This window comes from Epinephelus fuscoguttatus, linkage group LG10, assembly GCF_011397635.1.
Source record: "Epinephelus fuscoguttatus linkage group LG10, E.fuscoguttatus.final_Chr_v1".
In the NCBI taxonomy this organism is placed as follows: Eukaryota; Metazoa; Chordata; class Actinopteri; order Perciformes; family Serranidae; genus Epinephelus; species Epinephelus fuscoguttatus.
In genome coordinates, this window is record NC_064761.1 from 17,588,323 (window position 1) to 17,599,379 (window position 11,057).

An 11,057-nucleotide genomic window follows, 5' to 3' on the forward strand; every position below is an offset into this window, starting at 1 on the left:
CAACTGTTGCTACCCTCGAATGGCTACGTCAGGGCCCTCACTATACAAGGGAGGGGCCAAAAGGGACAAGAGTCCCGCCCAGATAAATAAAAGCTGTAAATTTAAATCTAACCACTAGGAGGTGCTCTTAGCTAGGGAACTGGTGAAAGTGCATCATTCATTAGTTTATTTCATAAATTATGCTTATTATTTAAAGCAGGGGTGTCAAACTCATTTTAGTTCAGGGACCACATACAGCCCAATCTGATCTCAAATAAGTGGCATAATAGCCTGTAAATATATAATAATAAAAACACCCCCAAATGCCTCACTTTCTTTTAGTGTAAGGGACTGTTCGTTGTTTATGAGGAGAAAGGTGGTAATGCATAAAGGGGATGGCATGTGATAATTTTTTAAGCACTGGGGAGGGTGGGTTTTTTAGCTTAGGGAGGGCCATACAAATTTAAATGGTAAATTGTACTTATTTTTACACACAACATGCCTGCAGGTTTAGAGGGCATGTTTTCTTTAAAGGGACATTGTGTAACATTTTCAGTTGTTTATTGGCAAAAATTGATGTCTGCATTCATAAATATGTCATCACTGGTGTACTATTACCTCCACCAATAATCTGACTTATTCTCGTAAAAGGAGAATTTCGGATTTGTTTGTACATTGTGCAGGTAAGTCGTCTGTGGGGTTCCATTACGTTTCGCCATCTTGAGAATACACCCGCCAGCAAGGGACATACAGCACCGCCTTCGGCGTTTTCGTTGAGAGCCAGGCCAGCACTGCGTGACTGAGGAGCAGAAGGAGAGGAGCAAGACACGCTTCGCTACCACCCTGGCAAATTTGAAACAAAGTCCCACTCTTTGAGCATAATGCAGGATCATGCATATGCAGCATCATGGGAGACGGAATCCTTGTCGCCAAGAAAGAGCAAAAGGGAATAGAAAAGGCAGTGTGACCGGCGAATTAAAAAAACGAAGGCCCACATCGGGGTAGCCTTTCCCAGGTAGAGAGAGCTGCTGAGGGAGAATGGTAATGCAATCACAGGCCAGCGTCGTGTTGGCTGTTAGCCGCTGTTAGCGGCCAGTTGCTAACAGCCTCATCCCTCTCCTCACATCACTGCGCCACTGTTAGCTGTTAGCCGCTGTTAGCGCTGGCCTGTGATTGTATTACCTTTCTCCTTCAGCAGCTCTCTCCACCTGGGAAAGGCAACTCCAATGCTGACCCTTATTTTTTAATTCGCTGGTCACGCTGCCTTTTTGATTCCCTTTTGCACTTTCTTGGCGACGAGGATTCCGTCTCCCTTGATGCTGCATAATACATGATCCTGCATTATGCTCAAAGAGTGGCAGTAGTGCCGCTGGCCACTAACAGCTGTTAGCGGTGCAGTAATGCGAGGAGAGGGATGAGGTGTGTGAGGTTGAGCCACTTGTCAGTTGTCAAAGGACAAGACGTGATTGGTTTGTTTCAATTTACATCCGCCCCAACAGTCCTACGTTGTAAACACAGCCAGCATGGTGAGGAGGGGGTTTGTCAACTCGCGTCGCGTGTGTCTGTGTAGGAGCCTGAATGAATACTCCATGTAGTATCGGATGACATGGTTTCATCAGTGTTATCATAGCTTTTTGGTACACAGCGGCTACAGTTGTTGCAATACGTGTTTGAAACAGTGAGGCGCTAGAGTGCGCCATCTGTTTGAATGCAATACATGATTTCAACGTTAGATGGGAGGAATTCCTACACACTGTGGCTTTAAAAAACACCAGTTTTGCACCATTTTTCATAGCCAGAAACTGTAAAAACAAAAATTATTGTTGGATTTTCAAGATTCTGGCAAACCTTGGACGCATCATGTGTAACGAACACTTCTGTCAGCAAAAAGCATCTGAGTTTAAAATCATCATATTTCATCAAAATCACTTTATTCTACGTCTCATTTAAAATCTGGCCAAAAATAAACTGTTTGCACGTGTTAACCAGCATGCACAACAAGAGTGGAAAAACTGAGGCATTTTGCAGCTCTAGGATTTCATCTTCAACTTTTAACTTTCAAACATCAAAATCTAATAACTAATTCATGGTGAAGGGAGCGTCATGCATTTTACACTAGTAAAGAAAAAAAATGGAAGTCACACCCCAATCACCCCCTCCTCTGATACAGAAAGAACGGTCCCTAAAGAAATACAAGTACTTTCTGGAAAGATTATCCATGTACAAAACAGTCTGAGATGTCTTAAGAAAAATATGTGCAATTTCAACAATATGTTTTTTTCCCCACATTCAGTCAGTCTGCTACTCACCGCCATTACATGTGCATTTTTCCATACATTTCCACTACTGTATAGCCATTCAGGCATCATCACATCAAATTAAAGTAGAAACAACTGAGGAAGCAGGGTGAGTTATCCCCTACCTGACAAACCATTTACAAATCCAGACTCTTGGCAGTTCCACTAAAATAGTTTAAGAGAGAAATCCACTACAGATTTGAGGAACTTGAGGCTTCAAAACGGCAGCCCACAAACCAATGTTTGACGTCACAGTAGCTACATCCATAATTTATACAGTCTATGACTAGCACCTTTTAGTCTTCACAAGTGTATCAATAAGGTGTGCAATGTCATCCAGTGGGCCGAATGAGACCCTTTTGTGGGCCCCAGGTCATATGTTTGACACCCCTGATTTAGTGAAACTATTGTAGCACAACTGTTACACTGCCCTCAGTTATGTAAAGATGGTATTTATTGTGTTAAAAAGACACAATGTCTCCATAATTAAACTAGTTATAATGCATTCACTTTCTTGGTGATATTCAGCTATATTACACTTACACTGTAATTAAGTTTCATTAAAGGTAGGCAGCAAATATTTAAAATATTTTCAAAAAATATAATAAAAGTCTTTCATTTCAAAACAGATACATTGTACAAATATTTTTTTTAACTTTTACACTTGCTTTTTATTTTCATTTTCTCTCACCAAGTGTATTGCTATGCACCAAAATACTGAGGCAAATTACTTGTATGTGAAACATGTACATATAATTACTGTATTTATAACTGTTTGCATTTTTTGAGAGGTGAAAAGAAAAACAATCCTAATATAGCCTACATGAAATTTATGTTGTTGTTGGGGTTTTTTTTACGTCCTTTTGTTCTTGCAAAAGGTGCAACCAGCCACTGCATTTCATATTTTCAGCACATGGTGGCAGCATATATCTATATTGTGACACAAGCTGGTCAGCGTGTGTCAGATGAAGCAATTACTTTATTAGGTGTTCCTGATAGACAGAAGACAAATGCTCCACTGAGATACAGTAGATGCAAGGCACAATAAGAGTATATACTGGATACTATCTGTCTCTGCTGCTTCTATTTTGGCCATCTTTGCTTTTTATTTAAATTTTTTTTTTTACCTCTTGCCCTCATACATAAATGTGCAACACAAAATTACTGGTCTACTCCCTTTCAATTTAAAAGAAAAAACGAAATAAAAGAGAAGACATTAAAGAGCAAGAGAGTGAAAAAACAACAGTTAATCTATGGGGCTTAAGAGTTTATCTTATATGAGAGACAGTTTTCAAACAAATATACAGTTTTTATGGCCTTGTGATTCTACATAATATTCAAGTTATTCCAAATACATACTAAAAGTGATACTGAATATACTGGAGTCTGTTTTTTTGTTTCAGTCCTTGCTGGTGTGGATGTGAAATTTGCCATGATTCAAAAGCAGGTTTACCTGCTTACAAAATATCACAGACTTGGAATTGTCCTACAGCACAAAAGTCTGCATTCCACAGTTACACTTTCCTGTCAGTCCAAAATATTTTGACAAAACTGATGTGCTAGAATCTCATTACGTCTTTTACAGAGAAGCACACAGTGTATCTAAGTCTAGTTTTTATTGAGGTAAAAACATTTTCCAGGGGTAAAATCTTTAACCTTGTTTGTTAATCAATACTTTGCTGTTAACAAAGTTGTTTTTACAGCAGCTGTCCAAAAAGAAAGCAAAACGTGGTGTGCCAGGTGAGTCTCAAAGGAATATCAGTGCTAGTTGCTTTGTCACTTATACATGGACAGTCTCCATATAGATATAGTATATGCTGTTGGGATCCAATGGTGATATGTTGCTGTCTTTGCCTTTGGGAGAATAAATTATGAGCATTTTGAGACTTTTTTTTGGACTTGGACCCATGACTCAATATATTTTATAGTCCTGACCATAGCCCTGGTCTGGGCCATATAATCCTATTGGCTTTATGACTTCCTACTGAGCCACTAAAGAAATAAAATTTCCTTTTGGGTACACCATGTTCTCTTTATCTATTCCATGATCTTATTTTCACCAGAGTACAGCAGGCTATAGTTGTTATGATACAGGGTGAATGTAAGTGAGAGTGTTGTCTTGTGCTATAAACCTGACAGTTGTCTCAAACAGGTGCAGCAGAGCAGCAGCTCAGCTCACCACCGACTCTCTGCAGGAGAAGAGACGTGTTCGCAATCTCCTCTGATGCACACTCACATGCATAGAAGCCACTGTCAACATTAAACAGCCTCTTTTCCTGGTAAGTCACGCCGTCTTTGATTTATTACTGGTGTTTTTGTTTATTTTAGGAAACCGTATCATTTATCACTCTTGAAGTCAGCATCAAGCTACGTTATTAACCCTAACCCTAACCCTACATCTGTTGAGGTAACATTATTTGTATGTTGCAATAGTTAAACTTGTGCTTGTGAACAATATTGTATTCTGTTAATTTAAAGGTTCAGTGTGGAGGATTTATGGGGATGTATTGGCAGAAATTCAATATAATATTCATAACTAGGCTATGTTTTTGTTAGTATATAATCATCAAAAATAAGAATCATTGTATTTTTGTTACCTTAGAATGAGAAGTTTATATCTACACAGGGAGCGGGTCCCTGTCTGCAGAGTTCACAGTGATGTTTCCACAGTAGTGCAGAACGGCCACACCAAACACTGGCTCTAGATAAACCCATCCATGTTTTTGTGTCAGCCACCATAGTTCTCCTTCACGCTTTGCACACAGAAGTTTCAGTTGATTGCAATCTGCAACCTCACCACTAGTTGCCACTAGATCCCACACACTAAACCTTTAAGTTAAATTAAAGCTGTACCACCAAGCAAAATTAATTCACTTGAATAAAAAGTGAGTCATCAAATCACATGGGAGTTTAACGTTTAGCACAGGGGTGGGCAACACGTGGCTCCAGAGCTGCATGTGGCCCTGTAGCCCTACTGTCCCCGTCTCTTTGACAAAACAATATATGGTAGTGAATAACGACTTGTTTTAGCATTTTATTTTTCATTCATTGTAGACCGAAATTGACTCTCACATTCTGTAATTGTAAAAATGTTTTGCCCAAATGCCAAATAATTTTTTTTTTTTTTTTTTAGTTTTGCCGAACTTCAATAGGCTAGTCTTGTGTCTCCCTAGCTGGACTAGCTGTGGATTTCAAATCCAAAAAAGGAAAAGTCTCAGAGAAAAATAGAGAATTTAATAGTGTATGGGCAGATTTGTTTGCTTTCATCACCAATGCTGCAAAGTTAATGTATGAAATATCATAAACAGCCCACTGCAGAGTAGCCATCTCGTGCTAAAACATATTAATGAATGGTCATTTTGGCCTTTTAGGAATGTTAATAGGCCAGTGTAGACTTATTAGGCTCTGTTACCTTCAGTATACGGCTCAATATGTTTTGCAGCTTTTGACGATTTTGTAAAATTAGAATTTGGGCAAAAATATCTCTTTTGATTTCAATGACTACATGGTCAACAACCATATGCCTATATTATCACTGTATCCTTAGTTTTTTGCTTGAAATTTTGGCCATTTTTCTATCAAACCAGGAGGCATCTTCAGCCGAAAGATGCTTCTAATAGAAAAGCCAGAAGCAGCGCCAACTGCAAGTCTTGTGGAGAAAAGAGATCCGGCTTCCTGCCCCTTGGATAGCTAGTATCTGTCCACTGGCCTCTATAACTCACATGGTTTTCATCTTTAAACCTTCAAATTTAAACATATTACCAAGGTTTTCTGTCCATAATCATAGACAAATGGGTCCGTAATACTGATGGTTACATTCAAACACATCCTTATTTTACCAAAGGTGAAAGACCGTTATAGTTTGCCAGCATTAAACTACCTGTCCCATGAGTCTAAGCTATTATTATGCTGTCAAAGCCTTCTGGGAGCTATACATATACATATATGTATATACACAGTACAGGCCAAAAGTTTGGACACACCTTCTCATTCAATGCGTTTTCTTTATTTTCATGACTATTTACATTGTAGATTCTCACTGAAGGCATCAAAACTATGAATGAACACATGTGGAGTTATGTACTTAACAAAAAAAGGTGAAATAACTGAAAACATCTTTTATATTCTAGTTTCTTCAAAATAGCCACCCTTTGCTCTGATTACTGCTTTGCACACTCTTGGCATTCTCTCCATGAGCTTCAAGAGGTAGTCACCTGAAATGGTTTCCACTTCACAGGTGTGCCTTATCAGGGTTAATTAGTGGAATTTCTTGCTTTATCAATGGGGTTGGGACCATCAGTTGTGTTGTGCAGAAGTCAGGTTAATACACAGCCGACAGCCCTATTGGACAACTGTTAAAATTCATATTATGGCAAGAACCAACCAGCTAACTAAAGAAAAACGAGTGGCCATCATTACTTTAAGAAATGAAGGTCAGTCAGTCCGGAAAATTGCAAAAACTTTAAATGTGTCCCCAAGTGGAGTCGCAAAAACCATCAAGCGCTACAACGAAACTGGCACACATGAGGACCGACCCAGGAAAGGAAGACCAAGAGTCACCTCTGCTTCTGAGGATAAGTTCATCCGAGTCAGCAGCCTCAGAAATGGCAAGTTAACAGCAGCTCAGATCAGAGACCAGATGAATGCCACACAGAGTTCTAGCAGCAGACCCATCTCTAGAACAACTGTTAAGAGGAGACTGCGCGAATCAGGCCTTCATGGTCAAATAGCTGCTAGGAAACCACTGCTAAGGAGAGGCAACAAGCAGAAGAGATTTGTTTGGGCCAAGAAACACAAGGAATGGACATTAGTGGAAATCTGTGCTTTGGTCTGATGAGTCCAAATTTGAGATCTTTGGTTCCAACCGCCGTGTCTTTGTGAGACGCAGAAAAGGTGAACGGATGGATTCCACATGCCTGGTTCCCACTGTGAAGCATGGAAGAGGAGGTGTGATGGTGTGGGGGTGTTTTGCTGGTGACACTGTTGGGGATTTATTCAAAATTGAAGGCACACTGAACCAGCATGGCTACCACAGCATCCTGCAGCGACATGCCATCCCATCCGGTTTGCGTTTAGTTGGACGATCATTTATTTTTCAACAGGACAATGACCCCAAACACACCTCCAGGCTGTGTAAGGGCTATTTGACCAAGAAGGAGAGTGATGGAGTGCTGCGGCAGATGACCTGGCCTCCACAGTCACCGGACCTGAACCCAATCGAGATGGTTTGGGGTGAGCTGGACCGCAGAGTGAAGGCAAAGGGGCCAACAAGTGCTAAACACCTCTGGGAACTCCTTCAAGACTGTTGGAAAACCATTTCAGGTGACTACCTCTTGAAGCTCATGGAGAGAATGCCAAGAGTGTGCAAAGCAGTAATCAGAGCAAAGGGTGGCTATTTTGAAGAAACTAGAATATAAAAGATGTTTTCAGTTATTTCACCTTTTTTTGTTAAGTACATAACTCCACATGTGTTCATTCATAGTTTTGATGCCTTCAGTGAGAATCTACAATGTAAATAGTCATGAAAATAAAGAAAACGCATTGAATGAGAAGGTGTGTCCAAACTTTTGGCCTGTACTGTATATATATATATATATACACACACATATATATATATATACATATATAACTTTATTTGAAACTTGTAGGAAGAACACTGTTTTTTCTTCAGTAAGCCTTACATCTATAATTCCTTGAAAAAAACATTCAGACGTTTCGTATTGTCAGAATAACAATAAGATACAGTATCTACATTTGTCGAAATGTTTATTTACCTGTCTTTGAAGTGTGATTTATTATAAATATGCAGACTATAACTGACACAACTCCACTGTCAGCTATCTCGATCAGAAAAATCATTGCCGGCATATAAATGTTTATTAACCTCTAGATAAAGACTACTAATTTTACAAAAATTGTCATGCAGTACAGGAGAATATGTTGTGTGAAATGTGTCTAATATACAGAATTTATTTTATATATAGAATTTGTCAGAATTATCTTGACACATTTTAAAAGAATGTTGTTGATATATCTTTAAATACATTTTCATTGTTCCCACTGGTCACCAGTGATGGAGAGTAAAACAGTACATCTACTCAAGTACTGTACTGTAGGCCTACTCAAGTGTAATTTTGTGGAACATATACTTTACTTGAATATTTTCTGCTACTTTATATTTCAACACCAGTACATTTGAGATAGAAGCTACTTGTTATTTACTACTACACATTAATAATTTACATTCAAAACATATGATGATCCTATAAAATGTGGTGCATTGTTGTGGAACAACTAGCCTACCAAACTGTACATAAAATACCAAAAAGTAGCTTAACCCTATTACAACATTAACATACTCATAACAGTCTGTGACATTCATTAAATCATCTAATAATATAAAACAATAGTGGTAAAACACTGAAAAGAAGCCATTCTGCATAACGAGCACTTTGATTTTTGACATTTAAAGTACATTTCCAGTGTATTTATACAGTTTGGTACTTTCACTTAAGTAGAGGATCTGAATATTTCTGCACATCACACACATATTTTCATTTAAACTTCACTTAAATACAAGTAGACATACTAGGTCTAATAATTGCTATAAAAATGGTGATATTTTTCTATAAACAAAATGCATTTTTGGAAACATAATCATCATGAATACACAACTAGTGATAATGACTAATGTAACTGTTTAATGTTTCATCATTGGACCTTGATATTTGATTAAAGACAAGAAGTCAGTTAACAGCACCGCCTCAGCAGAGTGTGGGATGAGAAAGAGGAAGTCACTGACCGACAGTAACCTCAGTGCACGGTGCATCAGCACTAAACACATCCTGCAGCATTTCAGCATTTGCGCATGAGCACTCCAGATCAGCCGGCCTCTGGACGTCATGTGATGCTGTGGTGTGGTGGATCTGTGTTTTCGTCTCTCATGGCAATTGGCTAAGACTGATCTTGCTATAGAGCAGTGATGTGAGCATCTACACACATGACATCATCTCAGACTGATCTTAAAAAAAAAGCCGCATTAAAAATAGAAGATACTCTTCAAATAATAACCCATTTAAGCTGATGCAACGTGCATATACAGACAAATTTATTTCATTTTCAAAGTGTGTGTGTTTCTCTCTGATTTTTAAAGGTTCAGCTTCATTGTCACTTTAGAATATAGGATTGTACAATTAAATGCAGTTATAGCCCTCCACTCTGCTCACACAAAATAATAAACAGATAATCAGATACTACAAATAAAATAAAACAGTATGCTATGAAATACAACAAAGTATATGAAAGTAGCACTTGGTATATATTTAAATATATATACATTTAAGAGTTTTTAATTCCTTGTATTCTGATCAGTTCAAGCAGGAAACGTTTTTTTTTCTGCATCCTCTGTGTGACCTATTGAACTGTGAAGGCGGGAGTTTAGGGGAAATTGTATCAAGGAAATTCCTTTTAGTCTATTCCACTGGTAAGTCTGGTTATTTTCAACCACTAGTGTTGAATGAGCATTTAATGATATATTTTTTTTGTGCATATCGGTGGCAATGCACTGTAATTTGGAGTTCCTCACAGCTTAAAATGTAAAAATGTAAAGTCTTCACAGCTGTGAGTCCCCACCCACATCCTTTACAGAGGCAGGCATGTTTACTCATGACCTGGTTTTCATGTGTATTGTCACTCCTCTTTTTTTTATAGTCGTATGGAAGTGCAGTGTTTGCCAAAAGCAAACATTTTTTACATGGGCAGTCCTTTAAGTTATGATGCTCTCCCTGCGTTTTGTTTCCCCTGTAGAGCTGCAGTCTTTGTTGTAGCACCCTGTATATCAGGTCATGGCTCCACAGAACTAGAAGTACAGGATTGATGTGTCGAGCTGTGCAGTTTGGCTGACAGCTTTGATATTACGCCAGAGAGCTAAAATTAGGTTTGCAAACAATGTTATGAGTAAAGTTGTCACAGTGTTGAGAAATTCAATCTATTGGAGGTTTCTTACCAGTCGGGTATGTTTAGTACTGATGCAATGCGGTAAGCAAGGTTTATATTTGGAATGGAAGCTTTAGCATTGAGTGACACTTTTTTGCAGCAGTGTAGCAAGTATTCAGATCCTTTACTTAAGTGAGATAAGTAAGATACTGCAATGTTACTATTGCAAGTAAAAGAATTTAAGTATTATTAGCAAAATGTACTTCAAGTAGCATTTCAATGCAGTAAAATGGCCCCTGATACTGTTGTATTGTTAAATATAATATCACTACATTATCACTGGTGAAGCATAAATGCTGTTGTAGTTGGTTGAGCTAAATTTCAGCTATTTTAAATAAGCCAGGCCTCCAGAATAGTAAGTTTAGTGTCATTTAAGACAAGAAAAAGCAGGACATCTTCACATTTGAAAAGCCAGAGGCATGAAATGTTTGGCATTTTTGCTAATCGTGTCAGATCTAACTTCATATGCAGTCAGATGATTTCATCTATAACAGTGCATCAGATCACACAAGTTCGATTAATACTCATCAATTTGTCTGCAGCTTTTGTGATAATCAAAATAACCTTTTGAGTAATTTTTTCACACAAACACACACAAAAAGGCATCATTAGCCTATAAACTCATCAGGGTTTTTTTCACATTTCATAAACAAAAAAGTCGATTGATAAAACAATAAAACAAAAAAACAAAAAAATATATATTATTTGCAGCCCTAAAGGGTTTAAATGGCTTTAAATGAAGGAATCTGCAAACAAAATGGAAGATAAATATGTCATATTTTTATG